Below are 12,807 nucleotides of genomic sequence, written 5' to 3'. Positions count from 1 at the left end.
TACCTATCCTTTTTTATAATGGATGATTTACTTTTCGGGGGGCAAGAGAGGGCATGACCTTTGGGCAAGTCGAACATGACTTGTACACTTTGCCATGAATGCGGGCGGGCCTCTGAGACCTTTTAGTGTCTCAGAGGTCTTAGTGTCTGACACGTTCCCTGTCAGACTGAACAACGTGTGGTGTGGAACGTGTTATATATACCGTGTTTTTTTACCGTGTTTTTACCGCATATACTCACCCTGAAGCGCTCCTCCTCGTCGGCCAGCCGCCGCTTGAGCGTAGCGTTGACGGCGCACTGCTCCCGCCACCTCTCCTCCATCTGCGCCAGCTCCTCCTCCACCACCCAGCACGTGGTGGCCGTGGTCGTGGTCGTCTGCTCCACCTCCTCCTCGTCCTCCTCCTCCTCCTCGCTCCTTCCTTCCTCCACCGCGCTCACCCCCTCTTCTTCGTCCTCCTCCTCTTCCTCCTCCTCCTCCCCCGAGCTCTCCTCTTCCTCCTCCTCCTCCTCCTAGGGGTCGTCACAATCACTTACGTCATCGTCTAATCTCAGTTATATTTGAGACGATTGCAATTATGTGGACAAAAATGGTGCAAAAAAAAGCAGGAATAGCCGATCTACAGGTTTCCAGCTTGTATATACGTAGATCAGCTATTTCCGCTATTCTAAAAAAATCACACCTGTGTGAACCAAGTGGTGCAACTCCCCTCTCTCTCTCTCTCTCTCTCTCTGCTCCGTTAGATTAGGGATTTGCGTCCAGCAGGTGGCAGCAATGTCACATACTTCTCTCGTTCCAATGTCACGCATGCGCACACCACTCGTGCTCATTGACGTACGTACACAGGTACACGGACAAAGCTGGATGTAGAAGTGGTTGCACCACTTAAAAAGACAGCATTCACTGCCAGTGTTTTTTTTTCACTATAACCTTTGAAGAATCGTCCCCAAAACGTGAATGTATATAGCTCCGTTTGCACGAACCCATTTTGGGGAGGGGAACCCCTTTCGGGGTTTTAAACATTATTATGTTATAATTTAGCCGTTAGAAATAGCAGATCTACACAAGCTCATAGCGCGCCACCGAGTGGCACGCGCTACGAGCTTGTATAGGTGCAAATCTTTGAATATTCTTCCAGAGCTTTTTAACTAAAATCTTTGCTTCTGGGGGAGTCCCCGGAACGACATATTTCCGGATGGGGGTCGGCGACCAAATACATGCAGGGCTCATGAAAAAGGTTTAGCACCACTGACATAGAAACATAGGTTTTTCAGAAAACTGTCATGATTTTATATATTTTTTTAATTTCGACGTCAGGCCTAAATGGGTTAAAATAGCGAGGTCGAATGTTCTAATGTCGGAAAATATTCCACAATCGCCAGTGACAAAACCAGGAAGAAAAACACAGCCACTAGCTCGCAGCCTGCCACCATTCTCCATAGCATTGCATTGGAGACTCCATTACCCAGCCTGCCACCATTCTCCATAGCATTGCATTGGAGACTCCATTACCCAGCAGCCTGCCACCATTCTCCATAGCATTGCATTGGAGACTCCATTACCCAGCAGCCTGCCACCATTCTCCATATAGCATTGCATTGGAGACTCCATTACCCAGCAGCCTGCCACCATTCTCCATATAGCATTGCATTGGAGACTCCATTACCCAGCAGCCTGCCACCATTCTCCATATAGCATTGCATTGGAGACTCCATTACCCAGCAGCCTGCCACCATTCTCCATATAGCATTGCATTGGAGACTCCATTACCCAGCAGCCTGCCACCATTCTCCATATAGCATTGCATTGGAGACTCCATTACCCAGCGGCCCTCGGGCACTCGCAGCCTGCCACCATTCTTCATAGCATTGCATTGGAGACTCCATTACCCAGCAGCCTGCCACCATTCCCCATGCATTGGAGACTCCATTACCCAGCAGTCTGCCACCTGCATTCTCCATAGCATTGCATTGGAGACTCCATTACCCAGCAGTCTGCCACCTGCATTCTCCATAGCATTGCATTGGAGACTCCATTACCCAGCAGTCTGCCACCTGCATTCTCCATAGCATTGCATTGGAGACTCCATTACCCAGCAGTCTGCCACCTGCATTCTCCATTGCATTGGAGACTCCGGGGCCGGGAAACTCTCCCCTGTCAGGTGAAAAGAAGTTTCAGCTGGACAGCTTGGACTCCTCATGCATAGTAGGAAGCATGAGGTCAGACCACTACCCCCCCCCCCCCACCCCCCAGGTTGGCAGAGGAAGTGTTGCGCCCAGGATTACATTAGATAATTGACACTGGGTTGCAAAATCCCCCCCAAAAAAACTGTAATTTCTTGGTATATTTCAGTTACTTGTCATATCTGCCCTGTGCATTTTTATTACAAAGAAATATCATTTCTAGTAATTATGTTCCAATTTCCAAGGTGGTGACCCCAGATGGTAACAGCGAGGAGTTTGATATCCGGGCCGGGGTAATGCAGGGGGATACCCTAGCCCCTTTCCTCTTCATCATAGTCCTGGACTATGCGCTCAGGAAAGCCATCAGTGGACGAGAGCAGGATCTTGGCTTCACCCTAACCCCAAGGAGGTCAAGACGACATCCCAAGGTAGTCCTGACAGATCTGGACTATGCGGATGACATCGGCCTGCTCTCCGACAGCGTGGAACAAGCTCAGGAACTCCTGAACAGTGTGGAGCTGGAGTGTGCCAAAGTTGGCCTTAGGCTAAATGCCAAGAAAACTGAGGTCATCACCTACAACATCTCACCGGAACATCCACCTCTCACAACAGCAAGAGGCACGGTGCTGAAGGAAGTCAAGGACTTCAAGTACCTGGGCTCATGGGTCAACTCAACCGAGCAAGATCTGAAAGTGAGGAAGGCACTTGCATGGAGGGCCCTGAATGGCATGAACAGTGTTTGGAACTCCAATCTCCCCCGACAAATCAAACTCAGCTTCTTCTACGCAACAGTGGAGTCTGTTCTCCTATACGGCAGTGAATGCTGGACCCTGAAGCCAACCCTGGAGAAGTCCCTTGACGGGTGCTACACCAGAATGCTGCGTGCAGTACTTAACATCAGCAAGACTGTACATGTCACTAACATGACTCTGTATGAGGGACTACCGAGGGTGAGCCAGAAAATAGCAGCCAGGAGAATGAGACTAGCAGGACACTGCCAAAGGCATCAAGAACTGCCAGCCAGCAAACTGGTGCTCTGGGAACCAACACACGGGCATCGATCACGAGGACGCCCCGCGCTAACATACGTGGATGTACTCAATAGGGCTGTCAGTTCACCTCTATAATCCAATTCGAATTTCATTGCTTCATTATTTGTAATTTTCGAAAATATTCGAATATTTACATTGTTTATTTTAGCTCATATTTAGCCTATAATAATACACAGATTGACGATGCACGTTCTGTCCACTAGAGGGGCCCCCCTTCCAAACGACAAAGCAGTACTTTCAGCCCATGTAATAATGGTTTTCGGCACAAAATAGCGTTTAAACTGTTGTTTTATTGAGCACAGTGCACTCAGCACGGTAAGATTGTTGTCTGTCTATAGTGCAAATGCATTTTACAGTGAACGTTGTATACTTCTGATACAGTATAGTCTGAGTAGTGAGTAGGCTAGTCAGGAATCATGAACAGGACATTTTCTTTTTTCTTTTTAAACAGAATGCTGTCACGATGAACAGGCCATCATTAGTAAAATAGCAATGAAGATATATAGAGAAGCCTATATTTTGCGCTAAAGTAATTGTTGAATAACACATAAATGTAGGTTTTAAGACTAGAATGGCATTGTAGTGGACTATAGTGAGAGGCGAGATTGTCTTTCCTTCATTGCGCGACTGCAGGACTAGTCTGGAGATAGTTAGTCGTGGATGATCAGCTTCAGACAGTCAGTGTTTTGGTTCGTACCTGGAGTTTTGCATTATCTCCGCTGTGCACAGCAGCACAGGGGAACTGTCTTTAATATATCCATGGTCGTTTTCAGTTGCTTTCCATGTGCGACACAAAAGTAGGCTACCATGTGTTTGTTTTGGTAATAGCCTACTGCAGGCGCAGCCATGCTGATTCACGTAATCGCGTAGGACAAAATGAAACCAGCCGGACCAACGTTAATGGTTTAATGCACGTAGGACCCGCATTTTCAAACTGTCCACAATTTGCGACAGACTCGACGGTACTAATAAAACATGTGAGTGATTCTTCTTAGTTGCAGCGCGCTGTGCGACTGTGCGTGTGTGCATGCGTGCAGAGGAGGGAGGAGGTGACGAGGCGCGCGTGTGTGCGTGCAGATGGGAGATTTCACAGCGGTAGATTCGTTACTCAATACATTTAGTGAGCGGATAAAATAACATAAAACAAAATAAAAATATTAAATAGAATTAATAAATGATAAAAGCTCCATTCGAATGGCAATTTTAGCTTTCGAATATATATATATTTTTTTATATTCGAATTTCTTTCATATTATGAAATTCGTTCTGACAGCCCTAGTACTCAAGAGCGATGCAGGAGTGCAAAGTACCAACGAACTGGCCGGATGTATGGAGAATCGGGATGACTGGAAACGACGATGGAGGGCTCGTCTGAGGACGACCTAGAGAGAGACCTATACAGCAACCCAGTGCTGAAGAACTGTAGCATTATACGACTCCATCGATCATAACCACTATAGATTAACTTACTTACTTACAGATTAATATTAATAAGACGTAGATCTACGTCAAAAGCAGGGGAATGGGTGAATCGTCAACTTAAAGCGTATAATCGCGACAGCCCTACCTCCTCCTCCTCCTCCTCCTCTTCGTTCTCCTCGGCGCTCCTCCGCCTCTCGTTCTCCACCTCCACCCAGCTCGTCATCCTCAGGGGGCTATCCCTCCCCTCCTCCTCCCCCTCGGCCCCCTCCTTCTCGTCTCCCTCGCCCCGCCTCTCCTCCCCCTCCTCCTCCTCCTCTGTGGCGCCGATGCGTCGGTCAGTGCGCCGCGCGTCAGCAGGGATGGCGTCGCGTTGCGTGCCGTCGGGGGGGCGAGGCGGCGTGTCGATTTGGGCGGCGGCGGCGGCGGTGGCGTGCGCGGGCTCTCCGGGTTCTCCGATGCCTCCGAGTAGCAGCGGCGGCGTGATTGTCCTCGCTCGTCCTCGCAGAACCGTGGCGGAGATGTTTTCTGTATATAAAGCACAGTTTTTAAGAGCAGATTAAAAGCATAGGTTTGCAGAGGGTTTGTGATCTAGTATAGATCTACTGGGTAGTATAAGGTGGTCTTAATTAATGGCTGCCAACAGCCAGGTCGGTTTAGTTTTTAATCTCGTTTGCATTTTTAGCCCGTTTAAAACGTGCGGAAAACATCGCATCTGTGTCGTGTTAGAGATGTTGCCTGTGTGTGTGTGTGTGTGTGTGTGTGTGCGCGTGCGTGCGCCAACCTTCAGTGGGAGACTCTGGACTAGGGATCAATGTCTCCTGCATCGTCTCAGTGGCTGCGTTCCTCTTTGACTCCTGCGACAAAAAAACAACACCGCCGATGAATCAACAGCAATCCCTGTAACGCAACCATTTCAGAATAGAAGTCCTTGGGTGTAAAATAATGACTAATAATAGAAGAATAACATGAATTTATTCATCGTCTAGTCTCGCGTATAGCCAGGCAGCAGGCACATCACTATCTCTCTGTTTCTGGCGCCCCCTACTGGTACTAATAAGTCACATACTCGTGCTCATGACGGCCACTGATACATAGATACGCACATGGATACGCACGGACATTGCTGGTTGTGTAGGAGTGGTTGCACCACTCAAAAAGAAGAAGACAAAACAAAAACAATAAAACAATAAAATAGACAAAAAAATAACCCTTTTGGTGTTAGCATTATGTTATGCTTTAGCTATTGAAAAATAGCAGACCTACTGCTTGTAGGTCTGCTATTTTTGAAAAATCGTGAAAATGTGGCACAAATCTTTGAAAAAAAAATATTTCAGAAGACTTAATCTTTTTTTTACGTCAGGTCTAAAAAGTTTTTAAATAATACTTCAGTTTGATATCTCTACCTGCGTGGCCTCGGAGGAGCCGGACAGCTTGGCCACCTGCCGGCGGAGGCGCTGGCACTCGCGGTACTTCTCCTTGTAGTGCTCGGCGGCCATGTGGAGGCGGAGCTTCAGCTCCTCCACCTCCCTCTGCAGCTCGGCCTCGGCCTCCGAAACCACCTCCACCTCCCCCGCTCCCGCCGGCCCCCCCTCGCCACCGTCGCCACTGGTCCCCACGGCCTGGAAGGAAGGAGGGAGGAGGAGGCGGTGGTGGTGGTCAGTGGCGGTGGTTAAAGTATAACTCACATTTTTGGAGCGGTGCTAGAGCCCAGGGGGTTCTCAACGTTTTTGGCCGGGGACTCCCGGAGATGCTTTAATTGGCAGTGTTTTGTATCTGAGAGGCTAAATGGTGGTCCGTGTATATATTTTTTATTTCGACAGGGGTCAAGGTACTCGTTGCCTTTACCGTTGCAAACTGTGAGTACTTTTCCACCACTGGTATAGTCACCCAGAAACATTCAGAAAACTGTCAGGATGTAGAAGAACATTTTTAGAGTCTGATCTCAGGTCAGAATGGGTTATTGACATCATAACATGATCATGAAACGACGGCAGGACCAGCCAGCCAGCCCGGTCCCATGCAGCGGGCGACTCACCGCCTCCTTGTGCGTCGTCGTTGTCGCTGCGGCAGCGGCGCTAGCGCTGGCGCTCCTGACGCGCTCCAGCCGGCCCTCCATGCGCCGGCACTCGTCCTGGGCGTCGGCCAGGCCGGCGCGCAGCTTGTCGGCCTCCAGCCGCGCGCGGCACAGCTCGGCCACGCCGCGGTCGCGGGCGCCCGCCGCCGTCTCGCGCAGCTCGGCGGCCAGCCGCGACGCCTGCTGCCGCGACGCCTGCAGCTCGCCGTCCGTCCGCCGGAGCTGCTCGCGCACGCGCGCCAGCTCCGCCTGTTTGTGTGCGTGTGTGTGTGTGTGTGTGTGTGTGTGTGTCGAGGGAGGAGAGTGAGAGGGGGAGGGGGGGGGGGTGTTGTTGAGAGAGGTGTTTGTTAGGGTTGTCACAATTATTACATAAGTACAATAATTTTTTCGTAGTCGGCATAATCGTGTCCATGTTGAAAAATGGTGACACATTAAAAAAGAAAAGGTTGGCGGGCCGCATGCCACGCGTGAACGGCAACGAGGCCAGGACGTCCCCGGATGGAAGGAAAAAAATCACACCCGTGTGAACTGAGTGGTGCAAATCCCCCCCCCCCCTCTCTCTCTCTCATTAGCAGCACTATCCCTCTCTCAGGAACCCCTGATGTAGATCAATAATTTTAAATCTTGAGAGTTAAAATCCATTTGGTTACTAATCCATTTGGTAACCATTTGGTTACTCCATCTTTTGGATGAGGACCACCTGGAAACCCCTCAAGGGTCCCTGGATCAGTGTTGAGCCAATTGATCAACCCCAGCCTATAGGCCTGATTAGGTAAATTCCCAACACCTGCTATAAATCCTCCAAACCTGTATCTTGATTGGAGTCAATCTCCACTCACTCACACTCAGTCACTCACTCACACTCTTCGCAGTCATGCAGCTACACAGCCACACTTTGGTAGTCCTGTTTGGTTGACAATAATATTGTCTTTACAAAAGATTTAAAAGAAAAAAAGAAAAGATTATCGATTATTAATTTGAATAATCAATTTCGGGGTCCTATTAAGAATTATCGATTAATTGATGAATCGGACCAATCCCTATACTAATTCCACCACCTCTCCCCCTCTCATCCAAGTAATTGACGAGAGGGATATTATAAACTCTCACAACACCAACTTTGATTAGGCTAGTATTGCTTTGTTTTCAAAAAAATATATGGTTTCTCCCCGACAGCAGAGATATAGGGGTAACTAACTTCCACCTCCTCCTCCTCCTCTCCTCTCACCTTGTCTTTCTTGTAGTGCAGCAGCTCTTTCTCCAGGCTGTCCCTCTGCGAGACGCAGCCGCGCAGCCGGTCCATCTCCTCCTGGAACTGCGCGATGGTCACCTCGCGGTTCAGCTCCACCGCCTTGAGCATCTGCAGCTCCGCGCTCAGCTTGGTGTTCTCCAGCTCGGAGCTGCGCAGGTGGGCCTGCATGCATGCATGCATGCATGCGCAGACGGACACACACACAACACATTTTGAACTTTAAGCGGTTGAAAAATTGCAGATCTCGCTTGTAGATCTACTTTGTGAAAATGTGGCGCAAATCCTTGAATGTTATATGCTTTCACGGCAAACGTTTTTTTACTCATATCTTTGCTTCTGTGAACAACATATTTTCAGATGGGGGGGGTCGGCGGCCAATTACATATCATGTGTGGGCATACATACACGCGTGCGCGCACACACGAACGCACACGAACGCACACTAAAACAGACGTGTACGAAGAGGAAGGAGACGAGGCAGCGGTGGCCGAACGGTTTGCGGAGCGCTCTTGATATCGGAAGGTCGCTAGTTCGTATATCCCCGGACCGGCACGTTAAAATTACCACCGCTGAAGTGCCCTTATGGACAAGGCATTGAACCCCTACCATGAAATGTTCTATATGAGCAGGGCCTGGCTGTAAACAAGTTCTTGAGCTTATAGTCCAGTTACCCTGCAGGGTAAACAACATAGTACCTTTCCTTTTTTTTCCCTTTACGTATAGGAGAGAAATAAAAAAAGACGGAGAAAAAAAAGAAAGGCAGTCAGACATACAAATAGAGACGGGGAACATAATGTTACAGGAAATGTCGGGAAATGTCGACAGATTCCCCAACAGAACGGTAAATCTCAGAATACATTTACCGGGGGAAAAGGGTAGACCCATGCAGAACGGGGAAATGAGGGGGAAAATATCATTCATTTAACCCATTCTGACCGGGAACCCACTTTGGTGTTATAGCATCATGTTATGCTTTAGCTATTGAAAAATAGCAGATCTACAAGCTCATAGCGCGCCACCGAGTGGCGCGCTACGAGCTTGTAGGTCTGCTATTTTTGAAAAATCGAAGAACGACTGACATTTTTTTAGAATCTGATCTCAGGTCAGAATGGGTTAATCAGACCAGTGTGTGTCCGGTGGAAACCTCGTATACGAATCTGATCTCAGGTCAGAATGGGTTAAGAGCTCTTCAGCCACTTACAGGTTTGTTTTCATTCTGCGCAGTGCATGGTGGGAAAAAGTACTCAAATGTTTTATTTTGAATGTATCAAAAGTACAAAAGTATCGGCATCAAAGTACTTAAAGTTACTTAAAATTACTCATATTGCAGAATGTCCCATTTCACAAGTTCAAATTTGTACGAAATCTTTTGAAAATAGCCGATCGAGTATAGTTAGTATAGATCGGCTATTTTCAAATGGCCGAAATGTAATGTATATGGGGTTGGCTGGGTCTCTCTTCTTTTGAATCATGTTTAACGGCCCATTGTTTTCTGAAAACCTCTCAAAAAGTGGTTCTCAAACTATTTCACCCCAAAAATGTATGCAATTGGCCGCAGACACCCATCTGAAAATGCCAGGGACATGAGTTAAAAACGGCAAACGGGCAGATACAAAGTGCACGGCTGCACGCACACACACACACACACGCACAGTCGCACACACACACACACAGAGCTCCAGCTATACCTCCGTTTAGCCACCAGTGTGTGCATCATGGGTCTCACCTTGTAGAGGTCACGCTCGTCCTTCTCGTTCTTCACGTGGCTCTCCAGGATGTCCCTCTCTGCCGTCAGAGCCTTCAGGCGGTCTCGCAGACTGACAGAAACACAACCACCACCGAGCACATTTGTTAATTAACCCATTCTGACCTGAGATCAGATTCATACGAGGTTTCCACTGGACACACACTGGTCTGATGAACCCATTCTGACCTGAGATCAGATTCTAAAAATGTCAGTCGCTCTTCGATTTTTCAAAAATAGAAGACCTACAAGCTCGTATCGGCGCCACTCGGTGGCGCGCTATGAGCTTGTAGATCTGCTATTTTTCAATAGCTAAAGCATAACATGATGCTAACACCAAAATGGGTTCCCGTTCAGAATGGGTTAACACTATACTTTTGCCGGAGGAATTTTTAAGAATAAAAGCGCTAAGCCTAAGGCGAGTGTCGGCAGATTTTACTCTGAAAAGCCCCGCCTTCCATTCCCCCCCCCCCCCCCCCCAACAAAACCGAGGGGGTGAATAGGGTGCATTCTGCATCCCAAAAAAAACGCAGTTTATAGTTAAGGGACGCAATAAAACAACTTGTACTACTCCTGTTTTTAATTCTAGTTTATTTTTCTAGCTTTAGTTATAATAATAATTTCTTCTTCTGTTTCTACATGAATATAACCACATTATAACCATATAAAAATGAAATGCTGCAATTTGTAAAAAATGGGCAAAATATGACTCCTATAACATCGCTGAGTGGGACTCATAAAATGTCCTTGGGACTCATCTAAAAGAACCATCCCTGCATCCCGGGACTCATTTAATTGAAAACTCATTTACATCACTGCTATACCTCGCAATAATTAGTCTGATCTCTCTTTAGAAACGAACCCCCCCTCAAGGACCACTGGTGGCCCCCGGGCCACTGGTTGAGAACCACTGCGAGTGGCTCCAAAAACTGTGGATCGGGACTATAGTGCTGCAGAATGTATCAAAACGAGGATCGGGATTTCGGGATTCAGACACCTACACAGTATGCAATATCAGATCTACATTTGAGCAAGAATCGTTGCAGCACTGGTTGACTGTCCAATTCATCTAATTGCTCTTGTGTTTTTTGCTACAAGAGCAAGACTTTAAGAAAGAGAGGTTTAAGTCAAGCACTTTGATGTTGTCTGTTTAAAGCCACAGTATAGTTGGCTCCAGGTGCCACATGTAGATCTGCTATTTTCAGCATGCAACCTAAACATAAAATCACTTAATTCTACTGGATCTCTTCTCCACTATAACCTCGCCTCACCAGGCTTTAATTTCCACCTCGGAGGAAAGCCTAGTCGCTGTTTCCAAAAGTGACGTATATGATCCCGTCGGGAGCGGATGATATCGTTACGTCATGTTGTAGTATTGTTTTGTTGTATAGTCATCAGGCAGGAACAATCAAACGGAACTTCCTTTTCCCTCAAACCGGAAGAATAACAATTAAAAGCTCTCGGGTAGCCTGTAGCTTTTGTCGAGAAAAGTCGGTTTGAGGGAAAAGGAAGTCCCGGGAAGATTGCCGACTACAGAACAATACTACAACATGACGTAGCGATATTATCATCCGCTCCCGAGCGGTTCATGAACCCGAAATGGAATGGTGCCCAGGCTATACGTCTCCACTAGTCCCTGCCTAACATTTTTACTTGGAGACGTAAAATTGTCAGTATATTTAGTCACAGTTTTAGTCATCGTGGCTCAGTTTATATTTCGTTTTCATTCAGCTTTCCTCAGTGTAAAACGGCACTTGACAAACATTTTTCGTCATAGTCTTAAGTCAACGAAATCGACACTAGTTCAGTACTGACACCGGTCCAACTCTGTCTCTTTCTGCACTGTGTTCAGTTCTCGACTGACCGGTCCAACTCTGTCTCTTTCTGCCTGTGTTCAGTTCTCGACTGACCGGTCCAACTCTGTCTCTTTCTGCACTGTGTTCAGTTTCTCTGCTGACCGGTCCAACTCTGTCTCTTTCTGCACTGTGTTCAGTTCTCTACTCACCGGTCCAACTCTGTCTCTTTCTGCACTGTGTTCAGTTCTCTGCTGACCGGTCCAACTCTGTCTCTTTCTGCACTGTGTTCAGTTCTCTGCTGACCGGTCCAACTCTGTCTCTTCTGCACTGTGTTCAGTTCTCTACTCACCGGTCCAACTCTGTCTCTTTCTGCACTGTGTTCAGTTCTCTACTCACCGGTCCAACTCTGTCTCTTTCTGCACTGTGTTCAGTTCTCTACTCACCGGTCCAACTCTGTCTCTTTCTGCACTGTGTTCAGTTCTCTGCTGACCGGTCCAACTCTGTCTCTTTCTGCACTGTGTTCAGTTCTCTGCTGACCGGTCCAACTCTGTCTCTTTCTGCACTGTGTTCAGTTCTCTGCTGACCGGTCCAACTCTGTCTCTTTCTGCACTGTGTTCAGTTCTCTACTCACCGGTCCAACTCTGTCTCTTTCTGCACTGTGTTCAGTTCTCTGCTGACCGGTCCAACTCTGTCTCTTTCTGCACTGTGTTCAGTTCTCTACTCACCGGTCCAACTCTGTCTCTTTCTGCACTGTGTTCAGTTCTCTGCTGACCGGTCCAACTCTGTCTCTTTCTGCACTGTGTTCAGTTCTCTACTCACCGGTCCAACTCTGTCTCCGTGTTCAGTTCTCTACTCACCGGTCCAACTCGGTCTCCGTGTTCAGTTCTCTACTCACCGGTCCAACTCTGTCTCCGTGTTCAGTTCTCTACTCACCGGTCCAACTCGGTCTCTGTGTTCAGTTCTCTACTCACCGGTCCAACTCGGTCTCCGTGTTCAGTTCTCTACTCACCGGTCCAACTCTGTCTCCGTGTTCAGTTCTCTACTCACCGGTCCAACTCGTCTCCGTGTTCAGTTCTCTACTCACCGGTCCAACTCGGTCTCCGTGTTCAGTTCTCTACTCACCGGTCCAACTCGGTCTCTTTCTGCAGGCCTCTCTGGGTGACTCCCAGCAGGTCCTCCTCCAGCTGCCTCAGGCGGTCCCGTGGCCTCCGTCAGCCTCCTCCTGGCCTCCTCCCGCTCCTCCGACAGCCCCTGGGAGGAGCGCAGCAGCTCCTGCATGCATGGAGG

General features: G+C 48.2%; 1 pseudogene across 1 annotated transcript in view; it reads right to left on the bottom strand.

Annotated features, from left to right (window-relative positions):
- Nucleotides 1-239: 239 nt before the first annotated feature.
- Nucleotides 240-12,807, bottom strand: part of LOC308312135 (tax1-binding protein 1 homolog) — a 17,510-nt pseudogene continuing 4,942 nt past the window's right edge. Inside the window, exons 2-9 of the transcript XR_013966194.1 lie at nt 12,643-12,792; nt 9,707-9,797; nt 7,957-8,142; nt 6,690-6,977; nt 6,058-6,273; nt 5,436-5,508; nt 4,800-5,179; nt 240-464 (exon numbers count right to left, since the gene is read on the bottom strand). The product of XR_013966194.1 is annotated as a tax1-binding protein 1 homolog (transcript). The remainder of the gene's footprint in view (nt 465-4,799; nt 5,180-5,435; nt 5,509-6,057; nt 6,274-6,689; nt 6,978-7,956; nt 8,143-9,706; nt 9,798-12,642; nt 12,793-12,807) is intronic.

Source organism: Protomyctophum bolini, assembly GCF_963924005.1.
Source record: "Protomyctophum bolini genome assembly, contig: SCAFFOLD_803, whole genome shotgun sequence".
NCBI lineage: Eukaryota > Metazoa > Chordata > Actinopteri > Myctophiformes > Myctophidae > Protomyctophum > Protomyctophum bolini.
Note: the sequence above shows the minus strand (reverse complement) of the source record. Positions and strands in the feature narration are given on the sequence as shown.